The sequence below is a fragment of the Limulus polyphemus genome, unplaced genomic scaffold, assembly GCF_000517525.1.
Source record: "Limulus polyphemus unplaced genomic scaffold, Limulus_polyphemus-2.1.2 Scaffold2963, whole genome shotgun sequence".
NCBI lineage: Eukaryota > Metazoa > Arthropoda > Merostomata > Xiphosura > Limulidae > Limulus > Limulus polyphemus.
Window position 1 is genome coordinate 101,508 of NW_013668573.1, and position 14,703 is coordinate 116,210.

A 14,703-nucleotide genomic window follows, 5' to 3' on the forward strand; every position below is an offset into this window, starting at 1 on the left:
AAAATTAAAGCACTTGATATATCCTAAAATTAAAACACTTGATATATTCTAAAATTAAAGCCCTTGATAAATCCTAAAATTAAAGCACTTGATATATTCTAAAAAGCACTTGATATATCCTAAAATTAAAGCACTTGATATATGCTAAAATTAAAGCACTTGATACATCCTAAAATTAAAGCACTTGATACATCCTAAAATTAAAGCACTTGATATATCCTAAAATTACAGCACTTGATATATTCTAAACGGACGAAGGTAAAAGTAATGTGTAGAGCTTCCATCGTAATCAATGTTTTCTCTATGTCACTCTGTGACGGTTTATTTATAGGACACGAACATTCGGATCGCCATGGTCTACGTAAGATTTGATAATCAGTTCTTGTCAGGCATGATTTGTAGGGTTTGAGAACATTTCTTATGATTTGATGTACTAATTTATAAGAACCGTTAGTTTGCTTTTATGGATTTACATGATTTCTTATGATTTGATGTATTAACGTGTAAGAACGGTAAATTTACTTTTATGGACTTACATGACTTCCATCAATATTACCTAGACTGAAACTCGCGGTTCATTTCTGATATACATCCAGGACTAAACTTTTAAGTGTATCAGTTGTAGGGCAAGAAACAAAAAATCCATATCATCGACACGTAGTTTACTGTTATGTTTGTTACAGTTTATATTCAGTGAGAGAAAAGTTGAGGCCTGGTATGGCCTGATGATTAGGGCGCTGAACTCACAATCTGAGAGTCGAGGGTTCGAATCCTTGTCACCGAACACGTTTCCCTTTCAAACATGGGGGCGTTGTTAAAAGAGTAGCCCAAGAATTGATAGTAGCTGGTGCTGACTACCTATCTTCCCTGTGGTCTATCACTGCTACATTACGGACGGCTAGCGCAGAAAACCCACGTGTGTAGCTTTGCGCGAAAATCAAATGAACAACAAAAAAACTGTTGCCCGCGAGATATAACGGTTAAGGATGTCAATGCCATTTTCGTTACCTTTGTTTACTTGGTTAGCAAAAAATTCCAAGTTTAATGTAATACTGCTTTTATTCGTAAACCTATTATGTCATATTTAAATAGCTCAGGGTATTATCTTATGTTTGCGATGCTATATTCAAACGTACTGATCAAAGTACAATCTGAATTTCCTTTAATTGATTGTAAATATTTATTTGGCATTATATATAAGTTTAATATTTACTTTTGTTCTTAAGGTTTAGTAGTTAATTTTACTTAATAAACCGCTTCAGTTCAAACCTGTCAGTTATCATTGTTCTGAATTCAATGCACTGTATTTTTCTATTATATTTTAGCGATGGTTTATGTACTTTTGTTTAGAATTTGACTACGTTCTGTGAACAGTGTTTGGTAGTGATAGGCTTAGAAGAGGTTAGAGTATGTGTTATTCTGTTCTGTGTATAAGTTAGGCTGTTTATATTTAGCTTTTTACGTTGGTAGGTTTAGATTAGAATATTTGCTTATGTTACTCTGTTGTACATCTGAGGATAATCTCTTTGTCTCTCTTGGATATGTGTTATCTTTTAGACGTGTTTTATTTCCCAGTATGGTTTCGATTGGTTTAATATCTGTTTGTGAATGGTAGGGTCAGAGCTATGTATCTTGTCTTGTGAAGGAATAAGGAGGTGTTTATTGAATATAACATGTTTGTCTACCTTACTCTCTCGAAATGATGTTTCAAGCGTGAATAACAGGCATATGTGATCTAAGGCTTTGATTTAAGCTTTTTTTTAACGATTTGGTTGGAAAGAAGTGTTTGTGGTATACATTTGCAGAGTTTTGACCCCGGGTCTTATTTATCTCTCATGTGTAAAGACATTCTTCTTAAATTTTCTATTTTTGTAGTCGGAATGTGGAATAGAAGTTAGCATATCGGAATGATGATCAGAAGGACTAAGGTTCGAGACTGAGCTAATAAAGACACTTCGCACTTTTAACTGTGTATTCGTTATAAGCAAAGTTCTCTGCACTACTCAACAACAGGGTTAACAAAGTTCTCTGCACTACTCAACAACAGGGTTAACATAGTTCTCTGCACTACTCAACGACAGGGTTAATATAGTTCTCTGCACCACTCAACGACAGGGTTAACATAATTCTCTGCACTACTCAACAACAGGGTTAACATAGTTCTCTGCACTACTGAACGACAGGGTTAACATAATTCTCTACACCACTCAACAACAGGGTTAACATAGTTCTCTGCACTACTCAACGACAGGGTTAACATAATTATCTGCACTACTCAACAACAGGGTTAGCAAAGTTCTCTGCACTACTCAACAACAGAATATAGAAACAAATGACCACAATATATACTCCAAGAGAAAACTAGCTGGAGTACCCGTCCCCTGAACGGAAGTTATGTAAATTCATGATTAACGAAATGTTATCTTAGGACATAAAAGGTTGCTACCCTTATATGTAATTGTAAAAACAAGCCCATAAAAACTGCAAAACGCAAAATATGACATTATTTATGACAAAATTATGACAAAATTTAACTGACATCAAACCTAAATATTCCTTACTTATTTAATTGACATCTAACCTAAATATTCCTTATTTATATAACTAACATCTAACCTAATTATTCCTTACTTATCTAACTAACACCTAATCTAATTATTCCTTACATATTTAACTAACACCTAATCTAATTATTCCTTATCGCTCAGTACACTGCTGCCAGATGAAGGCTCCGTTAAGAGGGCCGAAAGATCGCAAATAAAAGTATTTTAAGGGAGAGAAAAGTCCGTATATAATTCAACATCTTATTTTACGTACGTTATGAGTCTTAAACAACAATTACCCAAAGCAACGTTTTGATAGTTTCATTGCAAGAGATGGGACACTAAACTTGTATCAGGTTTAATAAGATAAACTGATTTAACAGATTTTCAAATATGCCTCCAAAACATGGCAACTTCTGTGTGATCGACTCACGCTTTTAGGGTTAGAAAATATATTTCTCGTCTTTACAGAAGTGAAAATTAACACCAAAACGATTTAATTCTCGACCTCTTACTGGGCTCTCGCTTTAGCCAATCAAACAAGAGCATCTTAGTGATTGGAAATTTCTCTTCTAGTTTTATAGGTTATTGATGAATAAATATGTCAAGAATCCTGAGTAATAGAAATCATATTCTAAACCTCAGAATTCGTTTAATTGTTATTGGAAATACCAATTTTAATACATTTAACTCAATATATACTTTAAGGCAATATATGTTTGTTAGGGTTTGTTATGAATTTCGCGCAAAGCTGCAAGAAGGCTATCTGCGCTAGCCGTCCCTAATTTAGCAGTGCAAGACTAGAGGGAAGGCAACTAGTCATCACCACCCACCGCCAACTCTTGGGCTACTCCTTTACCAACAATTAGTGGGATTGACCGTCACATTATAACGCCTCCACAGCTGAAAGGGAGAGATGCCTTAAGAGAATTCGTATAACTTAATATTGTCAAGGGCCCGGCATGGCCAGGTGGTTGGGGCGCTCGACTCGTAATCTGAGGGTCGCGGGTTCGAATCCCCGTCACACCAAACATGCCAACATCCGCCTTTGCCTGGCCCCTAGTCCAGGATGAGAAAGGAGGAGGAGGGTTGGGCGTGGGGCTAGCAACTCTACCCCGTAAAAACCAACCTGCTACAAGTAACTGCAACAACACCTTCCGTTGGCGAGGTGTTGTTGCGGCCCTATGCTCCAATAGGAGTTTACAGGAATATATAAAAAAATATATTGTCAATAGCTACAAAGTGGAAATATTTTCATTAAACAATTAAAACTGTCATGTTTCAGCCCATCTTTAGCCAAAGTAGAGTTAACAATAATTATTTAATACTTGAGTTCTGACTTTAAGTTCCACAAGCATAAAGTGTTTTATGTTTATTATAGAACATAGCGGCTACTTCTGACTTAACAAAATGTTTAAAATTTTTAACGTGCTTTATTTTTTTAGTTTTAGGATAATTTATTTAGTATGGCAGTATTTAAGTAAAATACTCAAAATTAATCGGTTCAATGTTTTCGTGAAAGCGCACAGTCGTCTGGGCAAGAATAGTTAAAACAAACACCAACTAACAATGTGAAAAGCGTTGTTATGTTGCGTGAAATTACAACTGATCGTACGCATGTTAAACATTCATTTCATCTTGAACAACTGTATGAATCACAGTTTCTTCAGAATTCCTTTTTAGACTCTGACTGTCACGCTACAGTTGCACAATTACACAACGCGATTGGTGAGACATAGTTCCTGCACAGAAAAGCTCATTTTCTATGTCAAATGCCGAGACAAGTGTGCTTCTTTATAGAAACACATTTTACGTATTGTAAATAAGCACATTCAAGATGATCACCAACCCAGCCAGTCAAAATTAGTCGACACTGAATAGAATGGTGAGTAGCGTTGACGCCATTTTTTTTACGAGCTCCCATCCTATCACAGCTCATGATGCCCATATAAACATCTGAACGTTGTAAACAAAAATACGATACCCATATAAACATCTGAACGTTGTAAACAAAAATACGATACCCATATAAACATCTGAACGTTGTAAACAAAAATATGATACCCATATAAACATCTGAACGTTGTAAACAAAAATACGATACCCATATAAATATCTGAACGTTGTAAACAAAAATATGATACCCATATAAACATCTGAACGTTGTAAACAAAAATATGATACCCATATAAACATCTGAAAGTTGTAAACAACTCATCTTCTACCTTATCTACCTTATCAGGTTAATTTATTTAAAGCACTATAAAGTTTTCGAGGTTTTTTCTCAATGTGTTAAACCAGGCATTTTAGATCCAATATGTATTTTTCTGTATCAATTCACATATCCTTCTTTCTTTTATCAATAAAAAGTATTAGAGTGTAGTCAACAGATAAACACAGAAATTCTTTATGAAAAGTACATATATTCTAAACATCAAATTCTTCAAAAATTGTAAGCATTTATTTATTTATTATCAAACTATCTCCGGTTGTTGAAGTTATAACAACTGAAAGATATTATTTGTAACCCAAACACAAAGTTATTCTGCTAGTATTGTATTACTTGTTTTGAAGGTGTAACAACTGAAAGACATTATCTGTAACCCAAACACAAAGTTATTCTGCTAGTCTTGTATTACTTGTTTTGAAGGTGTAACAACTGAAAGACATTATCTGTAACCCAGACACAAAGTTCTTGTGCTAATCTTGTATTACTTATTTTGAAGATATAACAACTGAAAGACATTATCTGTAACCGAAACACAAAGTTCTTGTGTTAATCTTGTATTACTTGTTTTGAAGGTGTAACAACTGAAAGACATTATCTGTAACCCAGACACAAAGTTATTGTGCTAATTTTATATTACTTGTTTTGAAGGTATAACAACTAGAAAGACTATTATCTGTAACCGAAACACAAAGTTATTGTGCTAGTCTTGTATTACTTATGCTCTCTTAATTTTAATGACATTTCCTCACCAACAGACTACAGTTGGTTTTATTAAATGTTGTCGGTTTTAAATCGACGCCCCCAGGTTTCGAAACCCGTGGTGAGCAGTGCACAGATAGCCCTTTGTGTAGCTTTGTGCTTAACTTCAAACAATTTGATTCAACTAGTTCTTGAAAGACGTTGATCGCACGTGCTGTAGCTTCCTCTATGATTGGTTTATCGGTAATTTGGTTTGGCTGAACATTGCACGAGTAAACACAAGACTCGTTCTCATAGTCAATTGAATTACCTTAAAATTACTTTACGGTTTTAGCGATTTATCCATAAAAATATCGGTTTATTGTGTGCTGTTTTATTGATTTATCCATAAAAAAATCAATTCCGGGTGTTCTATTTCGTTGATTTATCAGCAAGCAATCTCTTTCCGTGGTAACGTTCTTGTTATTTGTTCATAAAAATCAGTTTATGGCGTGCTACTTTGGTGATTTATCCAGAAAAATCGCTTTATAAATGCTACGTCTAAGATTGTTCCCTAAAGATCCTTATACATGATGTTTTTTCAACGACTCGACCCTAAAAAAATCAAGAACGTTTTACGGTATGTTAGTACATCCAATTACTTTATCGTAACCTAAGCATAATGGCTTGTTGTTTGGGGACCTCATTCCATTTTGCAGCTTTAAAATGCTAATAAAGTGAAATAAATAAAATATCTCACTTAACAATCAATCTTTTCTTGTCCACCATTCGTACAAGGATAATCCAATAGCTCTTTATTTGGCAATAATAAACAAAGTATGGATTTATGATACAAAAATCGAATCCATGCGGCAGAACCAAAGCGTGTAGAGTTGGTTTTTAACATTCTGATATCATTTCATTTATGTCTTAACTTGTATAAATCTTCTAGTATTAGGTTTTAATTATAAGAAATAATATTTGTGTCTTAAAGATGACATTCTATTGAACATGCAAAAATATTCCATACTGTCATCGTATTCTTCTTTGTTCTACAGTTTCTTTCTAGGATGCACGAGCTTTATCTGCGCTAGCCGTCTTTACTTTGGAATTCACTAATTGGAAGGAGATACGCTAAATCGACAACACCCTCCGCCAACATCTGAACTACTCTCACATGACCGAATAATGGGATTTGATCGTCACTCTTGGATCCCCGGATTCACAGTCCGAGTATGCTAAGTAGTTAGGACTTTTTTGATTTGTGGTAAACTTCTGAACCGGTATGGTTATAAAACAACTCCAATAAAAATTGATCTCGTTCAACTTCTGTTTGTAGTCATCGAAGCATGGCAAAAACATGATAATATCTAGCAATACTGCGGTTGTGATTCAACTAAGCATGTCAGAATCACTGGTTTTTTATTTAGAAATGTTACGTGATGCGATAAAGGAAATAAATAAAAAATATATATTTTCAATATTGTTAGATATACGTATATATATATACATACATATGGGAGTATCTGTGTTGTGCTCACCAGAGGGATCGAAACATGAATTTTAGGGTTATTATAAGCCCTGAGACACCTGAACTCTGTAGATTTTATCACTATTTGTAGTTTTCCGGGGAGTCGGCGGTACGTTTATAGGGTTAACAACTCTAATATCTTAGGCTCGATTCCCCGTGATGGACAAAACGCAGATAGCCCGTTGAGTAGTTTTGTTGAATGCGAATGTTGTTAAGCACAAAGTTACACAATGGGCTATCTGTGCTGTGTCAATCACAAGTATCGAAACCCTTCTTTTTGCGCTCAGCCACTGGGAGACATAAGTAGTTTTATGCTGAAAGCACACAACAACAATATCTCTCTATTTCTAAGGGACAGTATACCAAGACACATACCAGCATGTTTGATTTTGCTGAAAATCCTCAGATCAGAAAGCTATTCTTCAATATATCAGTCGCAACACGATGCTATTTTATTCAATCAAAGATGAACTCCCTTTGATTTAATAACTACTTAATTTGTGAAGGAGCAGACTCACAATTTATAATTTTAGATCCAAAAAACATACACATAATGTGTAAACTAACCTGCTGAGCGAGTGAGGTACTAAGTCTTTAGGGTGAGGCCTAATATAGAGAATCACAGCAGGCACATTCTATTCAAGGATGTAACCTCTGCTACCTGTTAAACACGATTCTATGATTATCTTCTTTGGTAAACCGTATTAAACGTTAAGTTCAGTGATGTTACAATGTTTCATTATTTGTTGATAGTTTCACGATCCATTAATAAACTTTCGCCGCCTATTTCCTCTTTATTTTACCGAAGATGATGTAATCGTTGGCTTAAGCTTTTAATCTAAATGGTTCCACTGTGGATCAGCGGTAAGCTCATGGGTTTACAACGCTAAAATCCGGTGTTTGATTTACTGCAATGGACAGATCGAAGATACCCCACTGTGTAGTTTTGGGTTAAAAAAAAACAACTTTTGTGCTTAACAACAAACGAACGAACAAACAAAAGTTGTGGTTATTTGATGTTTTCTAGGAAGTAACCTTTATGCTCTGGTTATTTACATCATGCCATCGAATGACATGTTTACCATGTAGATATTTGAAGCTTTATCGAAAGAATCCTTTAATTATGGTTATCTGATGTGTTTTAGGAAGTGGCCTTTATGTTGTATTTCCTTTATCTTTTACAAGAAGTGGTCTTTATGTTTCATTTGCTTTATTTTTTTACAGGAAATGGCCTTTATGCTGCATTTATATTACTTTCTGCAGCAAGTGGCCCTTATGCTGTATTTATATTGTTTTCTACAGAAAGTGGCCCTTATGCTGTATTTATATTATTTTAACAGGAAGTGGCCCTTATGCTGTATTTATATTATTTTCTACAGGAAGTGGCCCTTATGCTGTATTTATATTATTTTCTACAGGAAGTGGCCCTATGTTGTATTTATGTTATTTTCTACAGGAAGTGGCCCTTATGTTGTATTTATATTATTTTCTACAGGAAGTGGCCTTTTCTCAAGCAAAATTTAAAAGCGTTCTAAGTGGCATTTTGAATTTGTCTCACGAAATGAACTTCCGAGTTTCTCATCTCATTACAAGTCAGTCAATATTTTCACCAATGCTACTGTGAATCGACTATAATTCTTCTTGTTCAATTTTAAATCAAAACAATCCTACGAAAACAGTTTTACAAGTCGTGAAATGCAATGTTATCGTGACTCTAAATAAACTCCTTGAAGAACTAACTGTGTTTATCTGCTGAAAGTCAAAATACGGTGTAAACTGTGTTTATCTGCTGAAAGTCAAAATACGGTGTAAACTGTGTATTGCATCATATTTTATAACTTCATAGTTAAGTTTTTATATTACGTATGTTTGGCTGGATTAACTTTATCGCTTACACTGTAAGCTGTATTGTTATTGTTTTTTTCTCGTCCAAGGCTTTAAACGATCCATAAACACCTATGCAGACAAACTAAACATTAGTGTGATCTTTGATCAATTATAGTTAAGATTTCCCTAAGCTTCGGCTGTAATCACCATGCTTTGCTTGCTGTTCCGTCAAATGATGAAAGCCTGCTTTAACTTGTTGAAACCGGAATGAAGCTACTTCAACCGAATTAATAAAGAACTACGCTGGTAAACATAGGAGGCTCAGAGCTGTAGATATGCTCTAAAGAATTCAGCCAAGCGTTCATAAATATTTTCACTACAGTGAGTCAAGGTTTTATTGCGATTTTCATAAGTTATGGTTTTTATCACTAGGTTTGATAATATCATAACCTTCCGCGTGTTTCTTCAAACATTATCAAAAGCATTAAATGCCAGTTTTAAAGTGATTTTTCAATGTATCTTGACTTAAAACAGCACATAAAACTTGTAAAAAGTGAAAACAAAAATTATTAATTAAAATGTATAAATTTATCGAAAGTTTTCTTAGTTTTAACATCTTGACGCAATCGATGTAGATAATGCTTTTGATACATCTTGAGCAACCTATAATAGCAATTAAATCAATAATGCCTCCCCGTCGGGCTAGTGGTAAAAGTAGGGACTTACAACGCTAAAATCCTATAATAGCAATTAAATCAATAATGCCTCCCCGTGGGCTAGTGGTAAAGTTAGGGACTTACAACGCTAAAATCCTATAATAGCAATTAAATCAATAATGCCTCCCCGTGGGCTAGTGGTAAAAGTAGAGACTTACAACGCTAAAATCCTATAATAGCAATTAAATCAATAATGCCTCCCCGTGGGCTAGTGGTAAAGTGAGGGACTTACAACGCTAAAATCCTTTAATAGCAATTAAATCAATAATGCCTCCCCGTGAGCTAGTGGTAAAGTTAGGGACTTACAACGTTTAAATCCGAGGTTCGATCCCCGCGGTACACACAGCAGATAGCCTCTGCGCAAACAGTGACTTTGCACTAAAACAAACAAGCAAACAAAAGGAAAATAATAGCAGTAGCGTATAATCCGATCTCCCCCCCCCCCGATGACTAGGTGGTAAGCTCCCACGCTTTTAAAGTTCGCATAATATTTATTTCAAACCCTTATTTTTCTAATCTTCAAAGATCAAAAAATTAAAATGAAAGAAAAACAATATTTAGGGCTCAACACAGTTTAACCTGAAAATAGTGTTAAAAAAATACTTGAAATAGAATAATCGGTGTATTTCAATGGGCTAAGACTGGTTCGTAGCAAATAAAAAGGATTTTAGTTGGTTGGTTCTTGTTTAAGCGCAAAGCTACACAATGGACTATCTGTGCTTTACAAAAGAAAGCTAGTCAAATGACAATATAATTTCCCCAAAAGTGATCACTCGAACCAGAAACTAGGGTTACTTAGATGTTTAGCGATAATGTAAGTTATCAAGAAAACGTCTTCATTCAAATGTAAGAAGAAGGCCTTGATAAAACAGAAAAAGGTCTGGTTTTGACCAGTCCAAACTAAGCCTTTGTCACGCATCGGTTGTAAAGCAATGCACCAAAACGTCTTCAGAATCATAAGCACGACTGGGTATGCTATTAACCCAAAAAAAATGAGATTTAAGTTTTAAAGGAAATGTGTTTTTTGTTTTTTTTCTTTTCCACCTTCATTTTTTGTTACACCTGCGAATATTTTCTATTGAATTTTTATTTCCCCACAGCTGACTAAATTCATAACAGAAAATACAATCAGAACAATTGTTATCTGCCGAGAATATCTTCGTTTACATTCTATTTAAATTAATGGTGTTTATCTTAAGTTTCTTCCTAGCTATGATTTATATGTTTTTCTACACATACTTATTATTCTTGACCATTAGTCAACCGTACAGAAAGAAGAAAAGAAATACATGATAAATTTAACCATACGTTGATGTATTAGTAGTTAGTCACGGTTTGTTTTTTTTGTGCACCTGGAGATTCTGAGTTTTTACAAGTATGTCTTATTATACAATGTGTCGTTTTCAGTAGTTTAATAACTCTCAGCCCATTCCGTGCTCGTAAAGCTTAGCCTGATACTGGAGTTACTTAACTTGGTTCGATAAGGTTCTAGTTTCAGTTTCGGTTTCATGTCCAATACAAATATGTTGTTTATAACTCACGTTTCCATGGCCGGGTGGTTAGGACGCTCGACTCGCAAGCTGAAGGTCGCGGGCTCGAATCCCTGTCCCACCAAACATGTTCGCTCTTTCAGCCGTGGGGACGTTATAATGTGATGATCAATCCCATTATTCGTTGATAAAAGAGTAACCCAAGAATTGGCAGTGGGTGGTGATGACTAGCTGCCTTCTCTCTAGTCTTACGCTGCTAAACTTAGGGACGCCTAGCGCAGATAGCCCTCGTGTAGCTTTGCGCGAAATTCAAAAACAAACAAACACGTTTCAATATACTGATTTACCGGTGTATAAGACGACCCTGGATTTTTTAAACAAATTAACTGTACTTCTATTGTCAAGCAAGTCTATAGTGTTACACTTGTAACGAAATTCTTAGAATTTATTTATAAACTGTGCTAACCTGCACTCTGGAGGTAATCAACACAGCCACAAATGTGATTTTTTATGCTCTTCAAACGCTACAGACAGTTCAATGTGGCATAACTTAAGTCACAAACAAATTTGCTAAGTTTTCATCACAACTGAACTCATTTTCTGTTACCAAAAATATATATATATACTAAACCTTAAGATATAGCGATGTACTATAAAAACACGTTTACACAATTAATGTACGTTACAGAAACTAACTTTTATTGACATAATACTAGCAATATTTTAGTACGACAGATGATATCAATACATTTAAAATAATAACAAAATGTCTCGACTAATTGTAACTAGCACGTGAGAAAAATAATTTCTGGTTATGAAGAATCGAGACAAATGAAACAATTACAGATATGTTATTGTAACCCAGTAGGTGGCGCGATGTCAACACACTTACTCAAAAAAAAAAAAGAAAGGGTAAAAGGTACGATGTAGTTTTGGTTAAATATGTTATTAACTGTAGAGTTCTAACTGAAACTTTATCTTTGAACCTATGTATATAACGAAGGGTAAAATCAGGCAGTTTTTTTTAATTAGAGTAAACTTTTCGTCTTATATTTGTATTTGTGTTTCGGTGTTGGATAGATAAAATACTTTTAAAGTATATTTTAAGCTTGCCATATATTTAAAAATTAATTATCTTTAGATAAATCATATAGATATATGCGCATGTCAACGATAGATAGATAGATAGATAATTTTTATTCAAGTCAGTTCGGCCTTTCCTTCTTATTCAAGAACAATATTCATACTCTAACAACATGTTAAATAAACATCAGACAATAATTAATATATAAAATTATATACGGCCTTTCCTTCTTATTCAAGAACAATATTCATACTCTAACAACATGTTAAATAAAATCAGACAATAATTAATATATAAAATTATATACGGCCTTTCCTTCTTATTCAAGAACAATATTCACACTCTAACAACATGTTAAATAAACATCAGACAATAATTAATATATAAAATTATATACGGCCTTTCCTTCTTATTCAAGAACAACATTCACACTCTAACAACATGTTAAATAAACATCAGGCAATAATTAATATATACAATTATATCCAATACTGTAATATCAGCTCATGATTCGATGACGAGGAACCCATTTTGAGACTGATAATGCTTGGAGACGGTTTAAATGGGTAATTAAGAAATACTTTAATATAAGTTTAACATAACAGCAAATGTATAAAACCTAGTCGAAACGTTTTACATTTGCTGTTATATCAAAGTTTTTCTTTATTACCCATTCAAGCCGTCTCCAAGCATTATCAGCTCATGATGTTTAGGAAGACGAAATCTGATTCAAATAAACCAGATCTGCCCCCCAATGGCACAGCGGTATGTCTGCAGACTTACAACGCTAGAATCCGGGTTTCGATACCAGTGGTGGGCAGAGCACACATAGCCCATTGTGTAGCTTTGTGCTTAATTACAAACAAAAAAATAAACTTGATCTTCTTTTTAAAATAATAAACAAGAGGGAATCTTCAATTGCCGCGGCACTTGAAATTCTTTAAGGCAGGTTCAGAGTAAATTACTCTATGAGACCTATGTTTCCATTTTTGTGCGCCATAAATAACAAGCGTGGGGCGAGTATATACCCGATTCGAGTTTATTACTCATCCTGAATCGAAAAGTGTAATTAGATTTTAAATCGGTCAACAGATGACAGCGCTATGAGCTAAAAGTTTGTACTTAAACAAAAAACCAACCCCATAGCCGTTCTATGAGCTGCTCATCCGCGGCTAAACATATTCCGTTAAATCAGGTGCACCTACCTAATCTGATGTAAGATACTGTAATTCATTTACAGGGATATAGTTTTGGATTAAACTATACAGTTGTGGATTACACATATTTACAGTTGGCATTAGTTATTATAAAAACACTTTTAGCTAATATAAAAATAAACGTGCTTAGAGACGTTTTTAGTCAGAATTGTTTGCTTGTTTTAAGTTATGCACAAAGCTACGCAATGGGCTATCTGTGCTTTGCCCATCACGGGTATCGAAACCCGGTTTCTAGCGTTGTATGTCCGCAAGCATACCACTGTGCTAGAAAGGGGGGGGGCATGTTGAACAGAGTGCAGATAACTAACTGTTTGGCTAAAATAAACAACCAATCAAACTCTGTCTACCTATCTATCAATATCAACTGTAGAATCTTTGTACTTTGATTTCATGAATATTTTCATTTAACGTTTAATAATTCTTGAACACCTCTCTACTGGTGGTTAGGGTACTCAACCCGCAATCTGTGAGTCGCGAGTTCGAAACCTGTCGCCGAATATACTCGTCCTTTCAGCCGTGGGGTCGTTATAATGTGACAGTTCAAAAGTTGGCGGCGGGTGGTGTTGGCCTTCCCTCTAGTCTATCACTTCTAAATTAGGGACGGCCAGCGCAGATAACTTTCGGCTAGCTTTGCACGAAATTCAAAAAACAAACTCTGTCTACTTTCACACATGTTTATGTTTGTTAAGAGCCTTAGTATGAAACATATATGTTTGTATAGTTTAATAAATTAACTACTGATTTATGGAAGTTCAGTGGGACGCGTTTTGAATGACAATAAAGTTAACTGTCGTCTCCATTTTACGTTAGATTACAGGGACCTTCTTTCAGGGGTCAGTCCTAGAAAGGGTGAGAGCAATAATCTCCTTCCAAAAAAAAAACCAGACCAATTTATTCAGAAATACGAAATATCAAGTAGTTAAATGTTATGTCTGTTTGAGATGTTTATATTGGTAATACATAGCAACTAACTGTAAACTATGTTTCATCGTAAGTTGCTTTAATTGGAAGGTACTTCTGATTAGTGATTATATAAGGTTGGATTAATCAATAGGTACTTTTTTTAGGCCTAATTTTAATTTCATTCATAAATTCACACTGTGTCTAAAAAAATAAAATAAAATCTCTATTTCATAGAAATTTTCTTCGAGAAAAAGAATCTGCTCTAATACACTGGCTCATCTGAAAGATTGAACTTCAATAGCCACGTGTATCATTCTCTCAACCAGATCATTTTAAGGAGAGAAACTTTATATTTTATCTCCTGTTATAACACGTGTATATATTCTCATTTAAGATCTTTAACTGTGCAAGGAAGGTAAAACATTATGTTTAACAATGAACGAACATAAAATATCACAGAAGAATGATCAACAATGTTTTCAAT